The sequence below is a fragment of the Clupea harengus genome, chromosome 9 (genome assembly GCF_900700415.2).
Source record: "Clupea harengus chromosome 9, Ch_v2.0.2, whole genome shotgun sequence".
Classification (NCBI taxonomy): Eukaryota; Metazoa; Chordata; class Actinopteri; order Clupeiformes; family Clupeidae; genus Clupea; species Clupea harengus.
In genome coordinates, this window is record NC_045160.1 from 23,187,030 (window position 1) to 23,205,460 (window position 18,431).

The 18,431-nt window shown below is 44.0% G+C and overlaps 1 protein-coding gene across 1 annotated transcript in view; it reads left to right on the forward strand.

Moving 5' to 3' along the window:
- Positions 1 to 2,573: 2,573 nt before the first annotated feature.
- Positions 2,574 to 18,431, forward strand: part of gipr (gastric inhibitory polypeptide receptor) — a gene marked incomplete at its 3' end in the record, with an annotated part of 51,176 nt that continues 35,318 nt past the window's right edge. The window contains exon 1 of the mRNA XM_042708634.1: positions 2,574 to 2,886. The remainder of the gene's footprint in view (positions 2,887 to 18,431) is intronic.

Below are 18,431 nucleotides of genomic sequence, written 5' to 3' on the forward strand. Positions count from 1 at the left end.
TGAACAAACATAGGAGAACAAAAGAAAAATAAAATACTAAACGATTGCAAACATAGATGCGTTCTGGACCAGTAACCCAGTAATGACACACACACACACACACACACACACACACACACACACACACACACACACACACACACACACACAGTGAAAGAGTTAAGGAAGAGGTTACTCAGGTCCAGGCAGTGTGCTCAGCCCACTTTAAGTAAACATGGCACTATGACAAAGGTGACACTAGGCACTATGACTGGCTGGCTCTTACATAAAGAAACAACTTATCTAATGTACTCCAAGTCAATAACAGACTTGCTTCTCTGTCCCATTCCATTATAGGCATTCGGAGTATGAAATCACTTGCTTGGTGACCTTTCAAGGTGAGTTGCCAGCGTTTCTATGAATTTAAAGTGCCCACACAACAGTGGGTTGCTTTCTATATAGCACTTCAACATTTTACTTCTTCTGGCTGTGCTTTAACAGCTCATATCAATTGTAAACATTAACTTTTTCCCACACAGGCAGATTCATGATCACAATTTTATAATTTTGTACACATTTACATTTGTGTGGCATTATTACTGTAACATCAATTAAAGCTGCAGTTAGTAATATATTGTGCACTATAGCTTAACTGTCAACTACTGACAACTTCTGTGAAGATGGATGCTCTGTTAAAGACACATATCTGGCACTCTCTTGAGATTTTGCAATCTATGGCAGAAATCCACTGGTATTCCACAAAATAAACCAGTGAGGAAACCTTCAAAGAGATTAGCACCCTTGCCTACCAATTATGATAGTGGATCAGTTCCTTTAGAAGCCTAAGACAGTCAGGAAACCGCAAACATTCCCCAGCGTCCCTCCCTAAAACGACAGGAAGAAATTCCTACGTCCATCTCGTGAGGCTGTAATGATTTGCAAGAACAGATATGACGAGTGGATTTGACTTGATGGGAAGGAGTCTTCAAGACTCTACCCTTCAATGATAAAAACATCCCAACATGTTTTGTAAATACTCATGTTAATAAGTGTGTACATACAGAGTGATAAAGGGAAGTTAGGGAGGAAGGCCAGCCTCTTGAGGACTTAAGAAAGAGATGCAGCAACTCAATACCATACCACATCATATGTCTATCTTATGTCTATTTTTATGTGGATCACTGTGCATGTCATTTCTCTCAACGTAATTTCTTTGCAGTAAAGCACTTTGAGCTGCATTGTTTTGTATGAAAGGTGCTATACAAATAAAGTTTATTATTATTATTATATGAATCTATACTTCATCATGTTTCCAGAGGCAAGCAAGGCATCATCCTTTTCCCCACCTTAAAGGACTAATATGTAATAAATGTACTACATTAAATCATAAAATTACCATGATCTATCATCAAGGAAACATGCTGAATTGCTATACTGGCTTCTCTGACAACAATGCTACAGCCAGTATATTCTCCCTTGAAATGTATGTTCAGGAGCGGGATGTCTGTTTGTGTTTTGGCCTGTGTGATCCCGCCCACTAGAAGTTTTAGGCTACTAGTCAACGGATTTTCAATACTTAATATCACTGAACAACTTCTTACCTCGAGGTGAACCAGACCTGTTTAAGAAATGCCTTGCAAATGTAACAACATTTGCACATGTTATAATGTGTGTGTGTATGTGTGGGCGGTTATGATGGCTCATGGATTTTTACAGATTTCAACCAACCGACCTCTCAGATTTCAGTCATGTTAATTTGACAGGTATGCAGGACTCTTCTCGCTGTTGCTCTTCTGCTCTAATCTAGTGTAGGACTCTTCGTTGCTTGCCATTGTCAAATTTTAATGTAGAGCTTGTCTTGCGCTGGTTTGTGTAGGTTCAGTATCCTTGACCTGGCAACCTATGTGAGCTTCGAGTCGGGGGAGGAGAGGGAGGGGGGACACAATGCTCACCAATATTTAAAATTGCAGTGCCAATTTTAAATGATACATTTGCCCCTTTAAATGTTGCAACTATCGGTTGTCCATTTCACAGTCGTGGCTGAAAAGAATGGTGTTCACCTGACTGCTGGACAAGTGAGTATGCAATCATTCATAAATACCCCAAGTAGCCAAAAGCCATCTGTTATAGGAAACAATTTGAGTCATTTTAAAGGATATGGAGTGTCATTTTTGCCCCTTTAAATGTTGCAAGTATCGGTTGTCCATTTCACAGTCGTGGCTGAAAATAATGGTGTTGGCCTGACTGCTGGACAAGTGAGTATGCAATCACTCATAAATACCCCAAGTACCCAAAAGCCATTTGTTGTAGGAAGCAATTTGAGTCATTTTAAAGGATATGGAGTGTGTCATTTTTGCTCTTAAACTTAGTGGTATTGGTGTGAATTAAGGGCAACTGTCACGCTTTGTGTGACCCCGGTGACTTTACAGAATGTCCATAGTACGGTGCCGACATTGACTATATCACAAACACTTACAGCTACCACATTGTTTGTCAGCGAGAAGCCAATCATACTTGCCCATGTGTGTTTAAGCGCGTGTGAGTGTGTCTTTAAGAAAAGAGCGCTGCATTCGCTGCGTTCCAGGTGACCCGCAGTTGTACACTCATTTCTGCGAGTGTGTGTGCGTGCAGCGGAGGGTAGGCGCTGTTGGTGATGGAATACCATTGACTGCCCGTTTCTCCCCCGGGTGCCTAGAAACTTCAGTTGCACCGACCGAGCGTTCCACCGCGTGCAAAGCCGTCGAGACCGCAAAGCTTTCAGTGCACCTGCAAAAGCCCTCGTTTTATTGAATTACAAAGTTGCCATTGATGGCTTGGAGTGGTAAATATCGCTTTGACTGACAGGACTCAAGTCACATGAAGCATTTGGATGGAAAATTGGTCTCCATTCAGTACTCTCCATTCAAGGTATTGCGGGACTTTTTAATTACAGAATCTTTGTTTGTAATTTTAGAAATTTTCCGGATATTAATTCACCCGGATTAATCAGATATATCAATTATTCTAACACGTATCTGTATTTATATCATATAATAACCTTACAATGTCCTTTGTAAACGACTGCATAAACATAACATTTGTCAGGAATTCTAGACATTGCTATCTAAAGTGTGGCGTTACTCAAAGGAGTCTCATTGTGTCATTTAGGTGCAGAGAAGTCAGTCGCCTTGAAGTTTTTAGAAGGATGGACAAGTATTGATATTTCTTCAGACGTTACATTTCTAAAACGTGGCTGTGAATTAATACAATTTCTAACTTACATGACAAGTATCTAACGCCGTATTGTTGCATAATAATTATCCCACAAAAATGTTTATAAGGGGGTGGGTGTGTGGTTGTAAGAACATTAAGAAGCATAAATATTGTGATGATATCGATATGAATTTGAGAACAAGCCCCTTGTGAAATACCCTTCAACTGGATTCGTTCTTGGTTTGACACTGTAACAAGATGTATAGACTACTTAAGCAAAGACTCCTTTAAGTGTTGTTAAGCTACCTCTTTAGACTAATACGATTTGCGAAACAGAATCACGGAAATCCGATTTTGATTTTTTTTTCGAAAGCGTTTTAATTGTACAAGAAAGTGGAAAAAACAATTAGAGGTCGTGGTAAACGACTTAAGTGCACCATTACAGAACTTGCTCTATTTTTGTCATGTTTTGGCTAGATGTATGTTCTACTGAATGAGAGAAGCAGAATAATGATCAGTAGGTAAACGATTTTGATGTCTTACTCATTTTCTCGTGTGGGCTATACATGTTTCGGTGCAAAACGAAAATAGTTTTGTTTTCATTAGCGTGTGCCCTCTTTTGAAGTAGTTATATTATATGTAATGACTTTAAACACAAACCGAATCATGTAATTCATTTTTATTGAATACAATGACTGATGATTTTCATATTTAGTAAGAATCTTAATGTGTGGGCATTTAGCGTGTAAGGAAGAAGCGAGAGACAGACATCTCAATTTAGAAGCAAATCCGGTACTTTATACACCGCATAGTCCGCGAACTGCCGTCTAAGGGCTGTATCTCTTTCTCTCACTCAAACCCCCTGAACGACAGATACGGAAAGTCTTACTTTACATTGACACTTACACTGACGGTTGACAGAATCACTAACTAACACAATTAACTAATATGGACTTAAATCATTGTAACACACAAACAAAATGATACACGCTATCAGACACAACATGGATACACAAGGGTTTCCCAACCTAACCATTACAGCACAAACAACACAACAACACAACAACACAACATCCGGTGCATGCTCTGAGAATAGGCAACAGTTCCTCACCCAGAACATTTGGCAATGGCGAAAGCTTGTGGAACAGTGGAGGGCAGATAAACAGATTCTCCAGAGATGGCTCTGAGGTGTTGGGGAGACTGGGCCACTGGTCTACCAGGGCCCCCTAGGGTTGAGCATCAAGCTGGCAGTTCAGATACAGTCTTTAAGTATGACCCAGAGTTATCTGCCTCGGAGGGAGTCTTACTGGAGTGTCGGCCCCCTCACTGCCATTCCGCCGTCGTTTCCCTCTGGTTGAGGTGGCTCTGGCTGTGGCGAGTCAATCGCAGGCTATGTGACCAGGCTCGTCACAGAGGTTGCAGCGGTCGGTTGCCAGGGGTGGATGTAATTTGGATGGTGAAGGCCATCGCTGAGACCACTGTGACGGAGGCCAAACTTGACAGACCTCTTCTGTCTCCTCCTCCTCCTCCTCCTCCTCCTCATCGTAGCCCGTCACCCTGATGCGTGGTTGGGGAGCGGAAGCCTTCTGCTGGGCAGGCCATGTGGAGAGCACCATCTCAACCTGTTCAGCCTGGCTGAGGGACCTTGGGCATGGTGAGGTGAACATGCTGGCGCAGCAGTTCCTGCGTGAGCCCCTGCATGGAGGGCCAGCTCATCCTGGGCTGCTGTTATGGAACTGCAGGGAACCATGTTGGGCGTGCAGCTGCACATCTGCAGTGAGGGTGCCCAGGCTCCGTCCTTCTTGGAGATGGCGGCCGCAACCGCTCAAATCGATTCTCCCTGCGTCCTGGTCAGGGCCTGGAGGGCCAGGTCATGGAGCACCTGCAGCGCTTTTCCCTCCAGGGCCAGCACAAATGACAGTGTGCTTGGAAGGCCTGGCACAGCAGAAGCCTGAGGCTGCTAGTCATGGAGGTTTTCCGGACCACCCTGAAGCCTCCAGCGCTCCACAGCCTTGTCGCGGCCTAGAGACCAAAGGATCTGCCGCCATTGCCATAGTGTCTGAATTGAGTGCGATAGAGAGAAGGCTGAGAAACGTCGATGCTCGAATGGACGGTTATAGATTTGATCTATCTGCCTTGATTGATTCCTTCGCACTTCACAGCAGTTGTAAGTAGAGTGACACGTTCCAAACAGGCCTGCCACAACACTCTCGCCTCTGGAAATGTCCTTCCTGCAATTCCTCCGCGACCAAAAAGTATTTCACTGGCGCCGAGCTCATGATTTTGTTAAGCGTGAAATCAGTTTACGATGGGAGAGAGTGAGACACCTGCCTGAGTAACGCACGATGGCACAGAGACTAATCCTGTCTATCTGGAAGACACAGGCTTCAGGAGACCAGTGGTCATAATAAGAGTCCAGTGGTCATAATAGAAATGTTTGTCCTTAGCAGATAATCAGTAATTCAGGTGGCAAAAAAAAAGAATTCTCCTAGAGTCGTTTACATGGTTATATACCACAACAAAATGAAATCATCCATGATATAACACTAACCTGGTTTTGAAACCTCAGGCCTAATCTACTTTAACCCTGCATCAATTCACGGCACATTAGCCTATGTCACGCCACATTAGCCTGTCACGAGACAAATTTACCAGTGGAGCAGGAGGCTGAGAGGTTGTCCGGCAACCAGAGGGGCTTCTGGTTTGACACTAAGCCTACCCTCAGATCAATAGTTTCAGTGTGATGATCACAGAGATAATCTCTTTTGGTTCAGCAGCTGAAGTACTTCCACAGCTCTCACCTTGCCCTTTGCCCTTTGCCCTTTGCCCTGCTGCTGTCAGCTGTAAGGATTCCTCTGACCCATAACATCCTAGAGGTCAGAGCATGAAAGCGAAAGACACACTTTTAAGGACACTTACTGGTGAGGGGAAGTCAGCTTTGCTTTTATGGTATTGACTCTTTTTTGATGGCTTTGTTTAATGTTCAAATAGGAACTAAACAGCATGTAATACTAGGAAGGGGTATGGGTAGGGTTTGTGTATAAAGACACATGGTTATTAATTACTCCGGTATTGTTATTAATTCGCTCATGATTGTACTTAAGTAATGTAATTCCAAGAAAATTCCAAGAAAATTCCAAGAAAAGAGCACTGTGTTTCCTCTGACTGAGCCAGTGTTGCCACGACAAGAAGCCCAGGTGTTGTAACCAGTCTGAATAGTGGGAGAGTAATGATGCCATATAGGGAATGGTTTCGGTAGATCCACAGTAGCAGAGGAGAAAGCCACACACTTTGTTTGCTTGGATCAGAGGGTTTCTGAAATGGTCTAGATTAAAGGCGCAGTCCACGATTCTGGTGAAAGGTTGTTGATATTGGAGCTCTACAGCCAATCAAATTACATCCTTCCTTTCTGTGCTCCTGGAGCAACGTGTTGATTGGCTGGAATTGTTCATGGCTCAGTCCGAGCCACTATGTTTGTTTCCCATTTACGGAGGCAGGACTGTGTACAAGCACCGGAAATTTATTTAGTTTAGAATGGACGACTAGTGGACCGTGAGGAGCAATTAGCTGAATTAGAATCACAGACACCACCTTTAACCGGTGCCCTCCCAGTTTTGAAGTTAATGTTGTGTGATTTAAGACGTAATGGATGAGGGTGAATCCTGAGTTCATTTCTTCAGTGACTTCATTTGTAATCATTTGTCTCTCTCTGAACTGGCTTTGCCTCACGTTGGGAGAGGCCTGGATATTGTCATTACCGTGGAGGGTTGATGTGTGTGGAGACCGTGTTTGATTTTTAAACTCCCATCCCTGTGACCTTTGACCCAAGCTTGACCAGGTTTCCTAGCATAGGGTTTTTACCCCAACACAACTCCTAAGCTTTTGAAATTGAACAGGTGTTTTTTTGGCACATTTCGGGCACAGAGCACATTTGGAGAAATATCTAAAATTACAATCTGTATCTCTGCTTTTTGCTTAATTGGGGTTATGTGCATGAAACTTGCTCTGCTTCACTGTAAACATTGGTATATTTTTCCCACATACTAGCCACCACTGAAAATGTTGGGCTTTGTTGCAGATTCCAAATCCACTACTTTCTGGACACTGACAGAGTTTATTACCAGATATTACATTCCCATTGCTTAGGTTTATGACATGAGCTTGACCTGGTTACAAGCTGCAGGCTTAGACTAGAGGGACTAGAGGTATTTATAACTCTATAGTCAGAGATTTGATTCACAGCTTTGCACCATGTTTCAGAGTAAACACTCATGGTATTGAGTCATTCTCTTTCTCTCTCTCTCTCTCTCTGGCTCTCTCTGTCTCTCTCTGGCTCTCTCTCTCTTTCTCTCTCTCTCTCTCTCTCTGGCTCTCTCTCTATCTGTGTATGTGTGTGTGTTTAGGGAGTGCCTTGTATTGAGTCTATTTAAAGTCATGCACGAGATGAGTTTTATGGAAAGGGACAGGAAAGAGCTTAGACAACCGGTTTGCATTTGGGCTCCTTGTGTCTGTGCGCTCTTGTGTTTGTGTGCTCTTGTGTCTGTGCGCTGTTGTGTCTGTGTGCTGTTGTGTTTGTGTGCTGTTGTGTTTGTGTGCTGTTGTGTCTGTGCGCTCTTGTGTCTGTGCGCTGTTGTGTCTGTGTGCTCTTGTGTTTGTGTGCTGTTGTGTTTGTGTGCTGTTGTGTCTGTGCGCTCTTGTGTTTGTGTGCTGTTGTGTTTGTGTGCTGTTGTGTCTGTGCGCTCTTGTGTTTGTGTGCTGTTGTGTTTGTGTGCTCTTTTCTTGTGTTTCACTCATTCTCTGTGAGAGGGGGTTGTAGCTCCAACTGGTAAGTCTTGTGAGCTCTGGCACCTTGTACTCAGCACTGGTTGGTACCACTAGGTGGAGCTTCAGGGACTGGTACGTACTCAGGGGCGGACTGGGAGAAGAAAGTGGCCCGGGAGCTGTGGCGTAACTTTTTTTTCACGTTTGTAACCGCCGCCACGCCCCCTCCCCCTGCGCACATATTCTGATAACACTTCAAACTGTGAAATTGTCAAGGTGGATCACTAACCGCCACGCCCTCTCACCCCGCGCGCATATTCTGCCTATAACACTTGAAACTGTGAAATTGTCAAGGTGGATCACTAACCGCCACGCCCTCTCACCCCGCGCGCATATTCTGCCTATAACACTTGAAACTGTGAAATTGTCAAGGTGGATCACTAACCGCCACGCCCTCTCACCCCGCGCGCATATTCTGCCTTCAGACTATTTCGATTGACGTGAATATATTGAACCGGCCCAAACCCCGTCGGCCCACCAGGGATTTCCCCGGTATCCCCGATGGCCAGTCCGCCCCTGTACGTACTGGCCAGTGCCTCTGGCACCTTGCACTGACTGGGGGTTAGTATCACTAGGTAACCTGTCCCTAGCTCCCCCTAGTGGCACTGGCCGGAGGCACTGACTCATGTCCTTATGTGTGCTTTGGGCAAGGTGACAGAGGCACTGCCCATAATGAATCAATCCCTGGAGCTCGCCATGGTGCAAATTATATCTATGTGAAGTCTGTGATAGGTGATATTCTCTACAGGGGCGGGACGAACTAAAAAAATCTGGCCAAGATGGCGGCTACATCTAGAATAAAAACATATGATTCAAAAATAGGCAACAATTAGTGTCCACATCAACATTGATTGTTGTTTGTATGTAGATAGATAGATATATAGATACTTTATTAATCCTGAGGAAAATGTAGGTCATGTTGCAAGGACTTGAGTGTTTGAGCTAGCTAACAGGCTAACTGGTTATGTTATCTGACACCAACACTACTACTGTAACTACTACTACTGACTGGTAAGTAATCAGTCACTGGAGCTCCCTCTAGTGGGACTAGCCAGCATTAGCACTAGGTGTTAGAGGCCTCAAGACTGCTTCTGCAAGGCAGTGTTATGAGAGACCTTGAAAGCAGAAGTTTGCCTGAGGTTCTTTTGGCCCATAACCTAGAGCTGTGGATAACAATAATAACAAAATAACGCGCATGTTCTTATTAGATTTGCGCGCTCTACTCATAAAAGTTTTTTCACAAAAAAACTGATGAGCAATAAACACCAGAAGGTATCATGTGTGTATTCACAATTACGCACGCTTTTCCTCCATGCTTTCCCCATCAAAGCAATGAGATTCCATCCCTTATCTTCTATTTTCACTGTAAGTCACCATAACCCTCCTATTTCAGTGAAACCCTCCAAATAAAGCCACACACAGGATCACCTATATTTGGTCTGGCGGTGGGGAATGGGGCACCAATGATTGAAGAAAGGAGGCAAATGTTTTCCTACCAGTGGAGACCTCATCAGCATGGCATGCCAGGCTCCAGGCTGCCCTCATCCTGATGTTTAAACATCTAACAAATATAATCAGACTAGTGAACCACACACACACACACACACACAAACACACACACACAAGCAAGACAGCAGGAAGACAGTCAGTGGATGTGTCTGGGTGTCATGGTTACTTGGGTGACAGAGTTACAGGAACACTCCTGTGTGTCAAACAGCGTCTGTCCTGATTGGTTCTGCTGGTAGCAACAGGTTGGAGGTGTTTGTGTTCCTGTACCTCCACTGATAGGTCAAGGGTGCGAGCATCACTGTGGTCATAGGGTTTGATTCCATAGAGCATGCAAGTCAATTGCTTTACATAACAGCATCTGCAAAATGAAAAAGAATAGAGAGTAGCCTGTAAGAGCAATTGATGATGTAATGCAAAAGTTAGTTGAGGCCGTGTTTATTTTTAATATTTTATTTTTCTAAAGATAGATAAACTCTGAAGATACCCATGATCATGCTGGAGTCCAGTGCACACAAGAGTAAAATAAAGTAGGAAAAAAAGTATTCCTCTGGGGACGACGACACATACTTTACATTTTAACCCGGCAAGGAGAGGAGAACAGTGCGTAACCACTCCAGAATAACCTCCCCTAGAGACGCATACAGTATGCTTCATCAAAATTCACTGCTCCTTCATTATTCACTGAGCGTTGGCCAAAACAGAGGTTCAGAGAGAACCTCATTTTTCTTAAAGGATCGATTTGCATTCAGCCGTCTGTTGTGAACTGCCTTAAGCTGTGTGCAATGGGCAATATTACTGCAATATATCACTATTGGTGGGTCAGGAAAGGGAACAGGAAGTGTATGTACTGTATCTGCACTGATAGCAAACAATGGGGAAATGTTCATCTGTGTAAGGAATAGTCACATATTTTAAAGTATGCGGATAGTTTCCCCCTATCTGGATCCATGGGAAATAAAAAGCTAAACTACCACTTTGTTGTTACATTAACAGTGTATGCACAGATGTAACACAGTGGTCACATTCAGCCGTACCCCCGAATTTACCTTTATGTGTTTGGCTGAATTTGTAAGAGACATCTGATAGGCTGCAGAGAATGTCCTTTTGGAAAAAAATTACATTTGTGAATCAGGCTGCGTCAGGAAAGTTTCAAATACCCACAAATAAATGCAGAGACGCTCACAAATGGGGAGCGGTTTGTAAATGCATGTTCGTTAGTCTGTAATTAAATGTAACAGCATTTACATTAGTGAATCGCGTGACATTTCTATGCGAATCAGGAAACACATTTGCAAATCGTGTGACATTTAGTTGTGAATCACAAAGTACATACAAAGGCTCATAGCTCATTATCCACATAAAGGCTTTCCGAGCATTCAAATGTACATGATATTTCAAAGGGGCATAGTTCATTATCCACATACAGGCTTTCTGATCATTCTGTAAGAACGCCTTCTATTCATTGCATGCCAGACCAGACTTAAGATCCCAGATTAGTCAATGAAAACATATTCCCCTCCTTCCTCCATTCCCCTCCACTCTCCTTCCTCCATTCCCCTCCTCTCTCCTTCCTCCACTCTCCTTCCTCCATTCCCCTCCTCTCTCCTCCCTCCATTCCTCTCCTCTCTCCTTCCTCCATTCTCCTCCACTCTCCTTCCTCCAGTCATGATAGGGGATGGGCTCCTTTCATTCATTTTGGCAAAAAGGGAAGGCATGCTTGAATGCCGATGGGGTCTCCAGCAACAGATTATGGTGGTGAATATGAAATTAACAGGTGAATATGTTTTCACAGTGTTCATATTTAAAGTTACAAAAGGGCAGCCAACAGATTATGGTGGTGAATATTAAATTAACAGGTGAATATGTTTTCAGTTTTCACGGTGTTCATATTTAAGGCAGCTTAGTCAAGTTTCCTTACCTCTAAATGAGCAGCAGGGGTGGCGTGGTCTCGCTGTGATGGCTTCATTATCCCAGGCCACTTAGCAGTGGACTTGCAAGTCTCTTGCCTGTCAGTAGATATGAATATGAATGTGAATTTAATTTATCACACCTGGCTTATGTGCTAACTGCTAATTAGCCTGCTGGAGCCTACAGGCACAGGTTAATTAGGTAGGTAGCTTGCTAGTTTTGGAACAGAACTCCGTATTGCGGCTTTAATGATGTTTTCTTGGTGGATGATGATGTTGGCATAGCATAATGTCCATGACTGGTCACATAGGTGGTCTATGGGTCACCAGATGTACTACACCTGTACTATAATTCGCTTTGGAGGAAAGGTTTCGTTAATGAATATGTATGCTTGAATACTTTCAACCATACCAACCATACATGAAAGCTTTTGTTAATGAATATGTATAGTTGAATGCAAATGCTCCATATGGCACCTGTGAGAGCCTGTGCTCTGTTGAACCATCCCACTGCATGCATCATTCACAGTAAATGCGTTACACTGCACAAGATCTGCATTGAAACTGGGGCAGAGTGGTATGTGGAAGCATCTCCAAATTGAGTTTTGCATCTGCATGTGCGTACTTGCATGTGTATGGGTTTGTATTTATATTTCTGCTAGTGTGTGTGTGTGTGTGTGTGTGTGTGTGTGTGTGTGTGTGTGTGTGTGTGTGTGTGTGTGTGTGTGTGTGTGTGTGTGTGTGTGTGTGTGTGTGTGTGTAGGTGTGTTTGTGTGTGTGTATTTCAATAGCATGCATTGCTTTGGTGTGAGCCCTCAGAGCAGTAAAGCACCCTTTTGATGTCTGTGTATTTGTCTGAGGTTCACACACACACACATACACACACACCCACACACACACACACGCACACACACACACACACACACACACCCATACACAAGAACACCATATTCACACACACATACACACATGAAGCTTTCTTGTGGACACACACACACACACACACAAGTGGACTGAATTTCTTTAAAGGTCACATGTAGGATGCTACCACACCGGTAGTTTTGAAGTTCTTAAAATACCAAATTTGATTAGGTTGCCCTCTTGGTTCAAATTTTTACCAGAGTCACTGTTGCTTTTGATCTAGCCATTTTAATAATCAGACTCACGCACTCTCCATGTCTCAAAAGCACATCGTGCTTGATGATATAACTGCCACGAATCCTTGTTAAGGTGGTGGACCATTGCTCCCTTGTGATCTTTTTAGCTTGCACAATAATGCAGTGTGACACTGAACAACAATATATGCTTATTTTCTGTTTTTCTGCTGATAAACAAGCAAATATTCCTCTGGGTAACGTCCTTATTCATTAGTCATATTGTAGCCATTTTATATTCATATGTTTAAAAAATAGTGTTGCAAATGTCTGTATGGAGAACAGACAATTGATTGCAGGAACATTATGGGATGTTTCATGCAAGTTAGGAAGCACTGATACTCTGTGGCTGGCATGAAAGATCTAACATCATGACAACTGTCTGTCAACAACATCAAGCCTGACAGATAGCGTAAGTGAAGTGCGTTAAAACAGATTCAGATCCAGATCACATCAGCATGAGATTAAAGCATATATTGCACCACTATCCCCATTGTCCTTGAAATAGAGCCGTGACCTTGAGGTTGCTAGCACCCTACTCTGGCAAATTAGTCCATATGGAAAGCAGCTACTACAGGATCAATAACGTGCCCATGAGAGAAAGAAGAAAGTAGACTGAGTAGGTAGATAATGCTCATAAATAACTCAAGAGTAGTTCTGTAAATAGACTGCGGTTCTGCGTCTGCTTTGATTATAGCCAGCTTCAACACAAAGGCCTCTTTTGTCTGAATGAAGTACATTTGATGTTTGCTCGTGTTTTCGAAGGTTTCACAACTAGCCTGAAATGGACTGGACTAGCCATCAGTTACCCAGTGCTGTGACCAGTCAGTTGTGTGTCTGTCTAAATCAGGACAACAGTCGTGTGTCTGTCTAAACCAGGTCAACAAAGTTGATCTTCCGGTCTCACTCATACGTACTGGACATACGTGTTACACGTTTTTTTTTTAGGATAAAAGCATTTGGCTCTTGCTGAATAAGTCCATCTACATTTGTGTGGTCTTGCGTGTGGGAGGACGGCCTGTGAAATGAAACCTTCCCTCGAAGGCTGTTTCACATAATTGGTGGGAGATTTTGTACACACACTCCATTGCCAAGCATAAGATGTCAGGTGTGGAACCAATCATCCTCCAAACACCTCCTAAACTGCTCTCATAAATCCTCTTTGTATTGCTTTGAGGGATTATGCTTTGGAGTCCTTCAGCTGAATGTTCTCTACGTGGTCTGGACAGGGAGAAAAATGCCTCTCTGAAACACCTTGACTCCGGATGGATGGAAATATGGCTAATTACATCCCTTTTGGCTAAATACATCCCCAATGCCTCTTAAACCCCTGTCATAAATGCTCTTTTTATTACTTTCAGCGATTCATTTTGGTACACTGGAAGCTCAAATGTCTTTCATGATCTGACAACTAAAAATAGATGCTAAGAAAGAAAATGCTTCTCTGCTTCTAGTGCTCATACACTTCCGACTAAAGTTTCAATACGATCTGACTAATTTAATACATCAAGAGACAACCAAAGAGACCGGCATCCTTCTCGGCCAATTATCATCCATGAGCAGAGCAGACTGCTTTGAAGGGAGACGACTGTTAAAGTGGAAATATATTGAATTTATATCTCTTCTCAGGTAAAGGGTGATGTGTTCTCAAGCTTTTAGTATGGTGTTTAAATACGCCAGTCTCCAATGTCCAGCAGTCACTAATGGAGCACTTTAAAGAGAGGTCAGCGGTTTGAATTTCACCTCTCTCTCTCTCAGAGATATTGGCTGAGAAGGCATGGGTCAGGCTCTGGGCCAAGACTCCTGGTTTCAGACGCTATTCCTTTGGGTCTAATCGTCTTATTGGCCAAACATTTGAGCTCCCTTGCTCCTGTTAATGCAATGCAGCAGACCCTTAAAAGACCAGATCTTTAACTGGATGCCATGTCTGTTTCTTAATAATTAAGAGACCTTTGTCAGGTTTTTAATGGCACACACGACACACTGGAACACACACGTGCATATATGGAGGTGACACAGGACACACACACACACACACACACGCAGGTAGGCCTGAGGTCGCGGTGAATTTATTTTCTGCTTTTTCCCATCCTAGACCGTCCTTCCTCAAGGACCCCCCAGGAGCAGTGGGCAGCTTGTAGCGCCCGGGGACCAAGTGAAGTGAACTGTCCATGTTTGGTCAGGGATGGACATGTGTTCTGTTATTTTGCATGTTTTTTCTGTTGGGGTCCTTAGTGGAGGAAACCCTTTGTGAACACGGGGAGAACATGCAAACTCCACACAGAAAGGCCCGGGAGATAGCCCACCTGAGCACTGTGCACTCTGGGGAGGACCTGCCCCCCCAGAGCCAACAGCGCCCCATGTGGGAATCAAACCCATGACCTTCTTGCTGTGAGGCGGAAGTGTAAGCAGTGCAAGCAACTGAGCCACCGTGCCACTTTTTTTTTCTTTTTTTTTTTATTATTAAAAAAATATTTTTTTAATTCTACCAAACTTCCACAGCAAACTTAGTAAACGAATATTGATGTAAGTATAGACAGTCTGGGAGGTTGGCACCAAAGTGCATGTTTTCCTCCACAAATACACTCCGGTCTGAAAATAGATTTCTGCTTGATTTGTTGACGTTTCTGAACCCCCTGGGGGTTGTGTTGAAGTCGATAACGTGCCTGAAGGTTCCTGAAGAAAGAGCATGTGGCCTCAAAAGGAAACCTTCATCATCGTCATCATCATCATTCCTGGAAGGGTGCCTATATCTCCAGTTAAGGCTTCATGCCTGATACCATTTCTCACAGACATTCCCACCCACACACACACACACACGCAAAGTCTTTAAAGGTGTTTTCTGCCCCCCTTTGAAGTCAATTTCCACTGCTTCATAGGAGCATGCCGATTCTGTCTGTGCAGGCATCGTTTTCAACTCACTCCCTGCTGAGATCAGAGTTCAATGTCCTGTGCGTTCCAACCCCAAACAGCCAGCATCATGAACACTTTGCACACCGGCTTTGTTAAAGCGTCTCCAAGGTAGTAACCTTACTGAGTGATTGCAGCCTTTCTTTCTACAGAAGCCCAAGTGAAATAAAGTGTTAAGGTTTCAGCTCTGTTCTTTTGTTTTCACTGTTACGCTCTTTGCCCATCCCTAGGCAGACTGTGGGGGCAGTCAATCGTAATGTTTGTCTGTCAAAGTGATGGTTCCGAGCTGCTTGTCTACAGCCAGGAGACAGTCTCCAGGAAGTAAGCAAATAAAGCTAGGGGGGGGGGGGGGGGGCAATTACCGCGCATCATTTCACTGCATTAATAATACAGGATTAGTCCATGCACACAGTGAGGGTGTGGTGTTTGTATTTGCTTGTGGGGACGGATGAAACTCGGTGCCCGTCTACATGCTGCATAGCGACGTGAAGGAGAGTGAGACATGGAGAGGAAGAATAGCGACGTGAAGGAGAGTGAGACATGGAGAGGAAGAATAGCAACGTGAAGGAGAGTGAGACATGGAGAGGAAGAATAGCAACGTGAAGGAGAGTGAGACATGGAGAGCAAAGAATAGCGACGTGAAGGAGAGTGAGACATGGAGAGGAAGAATAGCGACGTGAAGGAGAGTGAGACATGGAGAGGAAGAATAGCGACGTGAAGGAGAGTGAGACATGGAGAGGAAGAATAGCGACGTGAAGGAGAGTGAGACATGGAGAGGAAGAATAGCGACGTGAAGGAGAGTGAGACATGGAGAGGAAGAATAGCGACGTGAAGGAGAGTGAGACATGGAGGGGAAGAATAGCGACGTGAAGGAGAGTGAGACATGGAGAGGAAGAATAGCGACGTGAAGGAGAGTGAGACATGGAGAGGAAGAATAGCGACGTGAAGGAGAGTGAGACATGGAGAGCAAAGAATATCGACGTGAAGGAGAGTGAGACATGGAGAGGAAGAATAGCGACGTGAAGGAGAGTGAGACATGGAGAGGAAGAATAGCGACGTGAAGGAGAGTGAGACATGGAGAGGAAGAATAGCGACGTGAAGGAGAGTGAGACATGGAGAGGAAGAATAGCGACGTGAAGGAGAGTGAGACATGGAGAGGAAGAATAGCAACGTGGAGGAAAGGAGGTCAGCCGAACAGAACGAAAGACAGGATAATGGAGAACACCTCCTCAGGTGTGGTCAATAAAGCTGATTATGCCCATTCACCAGCCAAAGGCTGTTGCCAGTGAGGGTGTAGAGGGGCGTAAACCTGGACAGAACATAATGGAACCACGCGATTGAAGAGTGCCGGACAGCGGAGAGATGCTGGACAGAACATAATGGAACCACATGACTGAATGGTATAGTGATGGTGATTGTATAGTAAGGTGGATTGCAGGGAGTCTTTGGAGACAATAATCTCTCTCTTCTCATCTGCCCAGCAACTTGAAATCAGATCAAGGATCAGTGTCTTTATACATAATTCAAATGCTCACATTCTGACCACAGTGAGTAAAAGAGAGCGTTCAAGGTCATGGCTAATCTTCCCTGCACTGAAATGGTCAGACTCAGTCAATTTAGACACGTCTTCACTACAAAATGCCTTTCTGAAATGGTCACACTGCATACATATGCATGCATCCTCACTTCATATAAAACACCCTTTGATTTGCAGCACACACGCAGAAGTAAAACAGTCATGCGGTTGTACCCTCGAGTCCCACAGTCAAGTACAGACGGAGCAGCTTAGAGAGAGTGTGTTCACAGACTTTACTCGTACGCAAGACCAGCTCTATCTTTAAGTCATTTAAGTCACTTTAAGACATTAAGTCTGCTTACATGTTGACCGAGGCTCAGACATCGACTGCGTTACATAACCTGTCTATTTTAGAGCTTTCCCTTGGCGTTCGGGGCAGAGATGGATCCTTCGTGGTGTGGTGTGGTGTGGTGGGGTGGGGTGTGGGGTGTGGGATGTCTAATGGTGCTGACAGTTGTGTCCACTGCACACATTAGAGAGAAAATATACACTACAATCATCCAAGAAGCTTTTACCAGGCTCAGGCTCAAAGCAAACAAATCCACAAGACACAAAGATAAACAATTGACACATGGTGCAGTACTGAGCTCCGCCAGTAGTGAATGTACTGCTTTGATGTGATCCGATGTGGATGGATACATTGCTGCACATATTTACACCAAACACGGGGTCATGGGTCAGATACTGCAGACACGGGGTCATGGGTCAGATACTGCAGATACGGGGTCATAGGTCAGATACTGGAGATACAGGGTCATAGGTAGGGTTGGGTACCGAGAACCGGTACCAATATGGAACCGGTTCCAATACAACCGGTACCTACCCGGACCGAAATGCAACGCAGATTTCGGTGCTTCATTTCGGTGCCTGAGCCAATTGAACACGGTCGCTAGGCAGATTCCGTGGGGCACATGTAAAACTGCCCCAGCTCCCAATGTAAACTTTGTCTTGTGTCGCTCACGCTCATTGGTGTTTTCATAGCAACAGTCTTATGACAGTGAAGAGCAGGCAAGCACAAACAGAACTAGCCATCAACCTTTTAACAGAGAAAATACCAAAAGGTAAACGGTCAAAAGTGTGGCTGTATTTCGCACAAAAAGATTCAAACATCGCGACGTGCAGCAAATGCAACAAAATAATTGCGTGGAAAGAGGGGAGAGAAGGCAAGAGTCAACGGCAGATCAGCAACCGAAGACTGAAAAATAAACGAGAGATGACAGATAAACTACCAACGGTAGTCTCTTAAAGGGGCAGTACACATTTTCTCGTACTCGGTGTGTTCAAGTAACAAGATTAACTATGAACAAGATAGAAAAGATAGGTATAAACAAATCATAAAATGGTGAAATTTCATGAAATAAATGCAAACAAAATAATACATTT